Source organism: Choloepus didactylus, chromosome 6 (genome assembly GCF_015220235.1).
Source record: "Choloepus didactylus isolate mChoDid1 chromosome 6, mChoDid1.pri, whole genome shotgun sequence".
Classification (NCBI taxonomy): Eukaryota; Metazoa; Chordata; class Mammalia; order Pilosa; family Megalonychidae; genus Choloepus; species Choloepus didactylus.
The window spans coordinates 91,427,053-91,435,146 of NC_051312.1; the positions used below are offsets into that span (position 1 = coordinate 91,427,053).

General features: G+C 41.5%; 1 pseudogene; it reads right to left on the reverse strand.

Moving 5' to 3' along the window:
• Positions 1 to 7,475: 7,475 nt before the first annotated feature.
• On the reverse strand, positions 7,476 to 7,748 carry LOC119538377 (annotated as a pseudogene).
• Positions 7,749 to 8,094: the final 346 nt, after the last annotated feature.

An 8,094-nucleotide genomic window follows, 5' to 3' on the forward strand; every position in this document is an offset into this window, starting at 1 on the left:
TATACATGTACATGTAATAACATGAATGTTAATGGATTAAACACCCAATCAAAAGACACACATTAGTGTAATGGATTAAAAAAAAAATACAACCCAACTATATGCTGTCTACAAGAAACTCACCTTAGTCTCAAAGAAATAATAGGTTGAAAGTGAAAGGTTAGAAAAAGAAATTCAACAAAAACAGTATTAAAAAAAAAACTGGAGTAGTTACACTAAAATCAGACAAAATAGACTTTAAATGCAAAACTGTTTTATAAGAGACAAAGGACACTATATATTAATAAAAGGAGCAATCCACCAAGAAGAAATGATAATCATAAATATTTATGCACCTAACCATGTTGCCCCAAAATACATGAGGCAAATACTGACAAAACTGAAGGGAGAAATAGACATCTCTACAATAATAGTTGGAGACTTCAATACACCAATCTCATCAAAAGACTGAACACCTAGATAGAAGATCAATAAGGAAACAGAGAACTGTAATAATATGAAGAATAAACTAGACCTAACTGACACATACAGAATGTTGCACCCCAAAGCAGCAGGATATACATTCTTCTCAAGCGCTCATGGATCATTCTCCAGAATAGACCACATGCTGGGTCACAAATAGTCTCAATAAATTTAGAAAGATTGAAATCATACAAAGTACTTTCTCTGATCATAATGGAATGAAGCTGGGGCACAATAACAGGCAGAGAACTGAAAAATTCACAAATACATGGCAGTTAAACAATATCCTTTTGAACAATCAGTGGATCAAAGAAGAAATTGCAAGGGAAATCAGTTTAATATCTATATCTTTAATGTAGACATTTAATATCTATATCTTTAATATAGACATTTAATATCTCTTTAATATTTAACATCTTGAGACAAATAAAAAAAGAACACAACATATCAAACTTATTGGATGTAGTGAAGACAGTGCTGAGAGAGAAATTTATAGCACTAAACACCTACATTAAAAAAAAGAAGAAAGAGGTAAATCAAAGACATAAATGTACACCTGGAAGAACTAGAAAAAGAACAGCAAACCAATTCCAAGGCAAGAAAAAGGAAGGAAATGACAAAGATTGGAACAGAAATAAATGACATTGAGAACAACAAAAAAAATTAGAATAAAACCAAAACTTGGTTCTTTAAGGAAAATCAATAAAGTTGACAAACCCTTAACTAGACTGACAAAGGAAAAAAAAAAAAGAGAGAGAGAGAGAGATGCAAATAAATAAAATCAGAAATGAGATTGGGGGGGGACATTACTACTGACCCCACAGAAATAAAGAGGATCATAATAAGATACTACACAACTATATACCAACAAATTAGACAACTTAGATGAAATGGATAAGTTCCTAGAAACACATGAACAACCTACGCTGACTGGAATAGAAACTGAAGACCTCCACGGACCAATTACAAGTAAATAGATTGAATCAGTCAACAAAAACCTCCCAAGAAAGAAAAGCTCAGGATCAGATGGCTTCACAGGTGAATTCTAACAATCATTCCAAGAGAAATTAATACCAATCCTGGTCAAACTCTTACAAAAAAAATTGAAGAGGGAACAACACTAACTCACTCATTCTATGAGGCCAGCATCACCCTAATATCAAATCCAGATAAAGATACTACAAGAAAAGAAAATTACAGACCAATCTCTGTAATGAATATAGGTGCAGAAGTCCTCAACAGAATATTTGCAAATCAAATCCAACAGCACATTAAAAGAATTATACACCATGATGAAGTGGGTTTATCCCAGGTGTGCAAGGAGGTTCAACATAAGAAAACCAATTACTGAAATACACCACATTAAGAAGTCACAGGGGAAAAACCACATGATCATCTCAATCAACACAGAGAAGGCATTTGACAAAACCTAGCATCGTTTCTTGATAAAAACACCTCAAAAGATAGGGATAGAAGAAAACGACCTCAACTTGGTAAAAGGCATATATGAAAAACCCTTAGCTAACATTGTACTCAATGGTGAGAGACTGAAACCTTTCTGTCTAAGACTGGGAACAAGGCAAGGATGCCCACTGTCACCACTGTTATTCAACACTGTGCTGGAAGTTTTAGCCAAACCAATTATGCCAAGAAAAAGAAATAAGATGCATCCAAATTATAAAGGAAGAAGTAAAACTATCACTTGTTGTAGATGACATGATCCTATATAAAGAAAGCCAAAAAAATATCTACAACAAAGATCATAGAGCTAATAAATGAGGTCAGCAAAGTGGCAGGATACAAGATCAACAAGCAAAAATGAGTAGTGTTTCTATATACTAGTAATGAGCAATCTGAGGAGGAAGTCAAGAAAAATTCTATTAACAGTAGCAACTAAAATAATCAAATATCTAGGTATAAATTTAATCCAGGATGTAAAGGACCTGTACAAAGAAAACTACAAAACATTGCTAAAAGGAATCAGAGAAGACCTAAATAAATGGGAGGACATTCCATGTTCATGGATTGGAAGACAAATATCATTAAGATGTCAATTATACCAAACTGATTTATGGATTCAAAGTAATCCCAATCAAAATTCTAACAGCTAACTTTGCAGAAATGGAAAAGTCAATTATCAAAATTTTTTGGAAGGGTAAGGGGCCCTGAATGGCCAAAAATATCTTGAAAAAGAACGAATTTGGAAGACTCACACTTTCTGACATTAAAGCTTACTACAAAGCTACTGTAGTCAAAACAGCCTGGTACTGACATAAGGATAGGTATATTGGTCAATGAAATTGAAGTGAGAGTTCAGAAATAGACTCTCACATCTATGGCCAATTGATATTCGACAAGGCTGCCAAACCCACACAATTGGGAAAGAATAGTCTCTACAGAAACCAAAGAATGGATAAACAAAATGTGGTCCATATACACATACGATGGAATATTATTCAGCTATAAGAAGGAATGAAGTCCTGATGCATGCTGCATGGGTGAACCTGGAGGACACTGGGTTGAGTGAAATAAGCCAGACACAAAAGGACAAATACTGTATGATCTCACTGATATGAACTAATTATACTAAGCAAACTCAGAGTTAGCATCTAGAATACAGATTACCAGGAAATAGACTGGTGTTAGAGAATGGGTTGCTGATGCTTAACCTGTACAGAATTTCTGTTTAGGCTGATGGTAAAGGTTTGCAAGTGGATGGTGGTGATAGTGGCACTTTATTGTGAGTACAATCAACAGCACTGAACTATAAAGGTAAATATGGTTAAAGGAGGAAACTTTAGGGTGCATATACCACTAGAATAAAAATTTGGACTGTACAACATAGTGAACCCTACTGTAGATGAGGGACTATAGTTACTAGTATAAGGATGTTCTTTCATGGGTTATAACAGATGTATGATCCTAATATAAGGTGGAAATAATAGTTACAAAGGTAACTACTGTTAAAAAAATAGTATAATTATACAAAAAAAGTGCTATCATTAATAGTAACAAATGTTCCACACCAATGCAAAGTGTTGGTGGGGTGGATATAGGAACTCTGTCTTCCATGCATGATTGTTCTGTAAATGCACAATTCCCCAGGTCTGACAAGGGGAACCTCAGGTTTCTGGAGTCAGCAAATCTTCCCGCTCCTTCTCTCATTGAGCAATATGACCTGGAACCATCCAACTCTCTTCCCCTTCCTGGTCATCAGGTGCCTGCCTGTGCCCACAGAGCCTGTTTGTCTTGAAGGTGGTGACAGAATGGGCTCATTCACCCTCGTTTTCCAGACAAAGGTGTGGCAGAACGGGCACAAAGGTGTGGCAGAACAGGGACTGTTGTATTTACTCTAGATTTTAACACCCACCCACTGCTATGTGGCTTGAGGAAAAACCACTGCACCTTTATGATCTGTGTTTACACCACCTGGAAAATGAGGGTGATAATCTCTATGCCACAGGGCTGCTGTGAAGTTCAAATGAGACAAAATGTGTGTCCAGATATGCAACTCCATCTCCCCATCTAAGTTCCTCCCTCGCTACTGCAGAGCCTTCCTCGAGAGCTCACAATTGTCTGTCCAAAGACCTGTTCATTTTACTCCAATAACCTATCCCTGCTCTACCTTCTCCCCCCTTCAGTTCACTTCCCCAAAGACATTTCTACTAAAGAGGAAAGATGAGTGTGCCGGTTTGAATGTATTATGTCCCCCAGAAAAAGCCATATTCTTTGATGCAATCTTGTGGGGCAGACATAATAGTGGGGATTAAGTTGGAATGTTTGGATTCGGAGATACGCCCCACCCAACTGTAGATGATAACTGATGGGATATTTCCACAGAGGTGTGGCCCCGCCCATTCAGGGTGGGCCTTGATCAGTGGAGCTATATAAATGTGCTGACTCAAAGAGACTGAACGGAGTGCAGCTGTGAGTGACATTTTGAAGAAGAGCAAGCTTGCTAGAGAGGAATGTCCTGGGAGAAAGCCATTTTAAAACCAGAACTTTGGAGCAGACGCCAGCCACGTGCCTTCCCAGCTAACAGAGGTTTTCCGGACGCCATCGGCCATCCTCTAGTGAAGGTACTCAATTACTCATGTGTTACCTTGGACACTTTATGGCCTTAAGACTGTAACTGTATAGCCAAATAAACCCCCTTTTTTATAAAAGCCTATCCATCTCTGGTGTTTTGCATTCTGCAGCATTAGCAAACTAGAACAGATTTTGGTACCAGAGGAGTGGGGTGCTTTTGCTGCTGAGTTTGCAAATACCAAACATGTTGGAACGGCTTTTTAAGTGGATAAGGGGAAGATTCTGGAAGAATTGTGAGGAGCTTGATAGAAAAGGCCAAAACTTCTTTAAAGAGACTGTTTGTGGAAATATGGACTCTAAAGATACTTCTGATGAGGACTTGAGCAGAAATGATGAATATGTTGTTGTAAACTGGAAGAAAGGTGATCCTTGTTTTAAAGTGGCAGAGAATTTGGCAAAATTGAGTCCTGGTGTCAGATGGAAAGAAGAATTTAAAAGTGACAACCTGGAGTACTTAGCTGAGGAGATCTCCAGACTATGTGTGGAGGACGTAACCTGGCTTCTCCTTGCAGCTTATAGTAAAATGCGAACAGAAAGAGATAAACTTAGAACTGAACTCTTGGGTTCAAAGAGACCAGAAGCTGAAAATTACGAGCTTCCAGGGGGTGGAATCCCAGAAGCTACAGCCCAACGTGAGGATGTAACTGAACATGGAACCCAGCCACCATTTCAGTACAAGCCAAGATTGGAGATGGAATTATCCAGAAAGGATTTGTGGAAACTCCTGTTGTCTGATGGCTTTGACCCCTGTGTGCTTCATGCAAAGCCAACAGAATTTTTGCGAGAACTTTATAGACAGAGCCGCTGCCAGTCTGGACTGGAGGAGACAGACAAGGAACAAATTGCAGGAAAAATTTCTTCAAACACAGAGCCATGGAGGTTGAGGTCTGGAGTCAAGAGGCCTTGGGCTGGGAGAGTGGAGCAGCCCACATGCATGGAAAGGGTGAGTTTGCCCCGGAGGTCGAGGTTGGGCATTCCACCTCGATGCTCTGGAAGAGTTTTGCCACCCGAGGTCCCAAAGAGGGTGGAGCACATTCCCAGGGAATTGGGGAGAGCCTGGCTGCCACCACATTGTTCTGAAGGGGTTGAGCATGTGCCCCGGAGATGGAAGGGAATCCGGGAGCTGCCACGATGTTTGAGGAGGGTGGGGCCGAGAAGGTGGTCTCCCCAATGTGTGGGTATGTTGGAGCACTCACCTAAGCTTTTGGAGAGGAAAGGGCTGCCGAAAAGGCCCTTAGGAAGGGTTAGGCTTCCACTCTCTTAAGCACCAAGGATGCAACGTCGTTCTGTAAATGACTCTCAGACTTTGAAATCTAATGGAGTTTATCCTGCAGGTTTTAGGAACTGTTTTGGTCCTGTTAACCCTGTTTTCCTTACTCTTTCTCCTTATGGCAATGGGAATGTTTATCCTATGAATGTCCCTCCTTTGTATATTGGAAGCATATAACTTGTTCTAAGTCCACAGATCCAAAGCTAAAGGAAAAGTATGCCTTAGGACTGACCACGCCTGTATTTGATTTTGATGGGATTTTGTACTTAACTTTTGCTACTGAAATGGTTTAAGTTTTTGTGATATTGTGATGAAATGAATGTATTTTGTATTTGGAAAGAATATGTTTTTCTGGGGTCCAGGGGGTGGAATGTGCCGGTTTGAATGTATTATGTCCCCCAGAAAAAGCCATATTCTTTGATGCAATCTTGTGGGGCAGACATAATAGTGGGGATTAAGTTGGAATGTTTGGATTCGGAGATACGCCCCACCCAACTGTAGATGATAACTGATGGGATATTTCCACAGAGGTGTGGCCCCGCCCATTCAGGGTGGGCCTTGATCAGTGGAGCTATATAAATGTGCTGACTCAAAGAGACTGAACGGAGTGCAGCTGTGAGTGACATTTTGAAGAAGAGCAAGCTTGCTAGAGAGGAATGTCCTGGGAGAAAGCCATTTTAAAACCAGAACTTTGGAGCAGACGCCAGCCACGTGCCTTCCCAGCTAACAGAGGTTTTCCGGACGCCATCGGCCATCCTCTAGTGAAGGTACTCAATTACTCATGTGTTACCTTGGACACTTTATGGCCTTAAGACTGTAACTGTATAGCCAAATAAACCCCCTTTTTTATAAAAGCCTATCCATCTCTGGTGTTTTGCATTCTGCAGCATTAGCAAACTAGAACAATGAGTTTCTAAGGAGCTTCAAGAAAATGAGTTAAAATTAACCCATCTGGCCATCCACCCAAGCTTTATGGATGACTGCTCTGTACCAAGCCCTGGTCTCAGACACAGTGACAGATGGTCTGGGAGGGAAGATGGTCAGAGTCCTCCCCGGGGCTGCATCCTTGCCCTTATTTGCCCCCAGATTTAACTCGTGCTTGCAGCCTTAGTGCTCCACCTGTCATAAAGTTGCCAGTTAAGTCCTTGGGCTTCCCTAGTCCCCTGGATGTACCTCGCCATCCCCATCTGAAACCCATACTCAGCCCCTCCCCCTGTCTTCCCCCATTCTCCTGCCACCACCCCTCACCCTTTCTCTCAATCTTCTCTCATTCAGACCAGCCCAATAAGCCACCAAACTAGGAGGACACCCATCCCCTCCATTCTGACAGTGCCTGCCCACTTCCGTCCCGGAGCTCACTGTCAGCTGGGTCACTGTTCACCCTCTCTCTTGGTTCCAGACCCCTAGCCCTGCTCTCTCCAGCATACAGACCACAATATGGGCTGCTACAATGGATTCTTTTGTTTTGTTTTGTTTTGCTAATTGTTTTATAACCACAACAAACTAGCACAGAGAATGCCCTGTAAAAAAACAACACAATAAAGGTTCAGAGGTCAAGGTGTTCCCTTAGGAAGGCTGAGGATTTCAGTCTCTGGTATTTGGAGTTCAGGCTGCAGTCCTTGTTTTTGGATGGATCGCTGGCTGGGTGGCAGTCACGCTTTAACCAGATTTGAACAGAAGAATGGCCACTTGGCCCAGGTAGAAGCAGATGAAGTGCTTGGTTTCACGTGTCACATAACTACCGAAGTTCCTCCCCACAATGCAGTGCCAGGTGGGGTTGTACTTCTTGTCAAACTCCTTCTTGATATGGGCCGCAATGTCCTTCTCTATGTTATATTTCTCCAACCTGAGTAGCGCACTCCACCAAGTCCTGTTGCCTCTCCTCCGACGTGTCCGCATTTTTGATCACGGCCTTTCAGTCGCACATGGTCACCGAGGAGCAGGGTTGGCCAACTGCAATGGTCTCCTAGGGGAGGGGCTAGCATGGCTTAGGCCTGTCGAGATATGCCGTCGCTACCAAAGCCGTGGCCCATCTCTATAATGGACTCTTTAAAATAGACGTGGACTTGTCAAAACTTTCAAAGGCTCAAGCTGAAGCTCCAGGTATGGAATTCAAGGACCTTCTTGGGGCAGCACTAATCCCTCTTTGCATCTTCAACTCCACATATTTACCCCTCCAACCACACTAAACCTTGAATGTTTCCCCAACACCTCCCACATACTCCCTCCTCAGAACCTCTGCACAGAGTGCCCCTTAATCTCCTTACACCTCT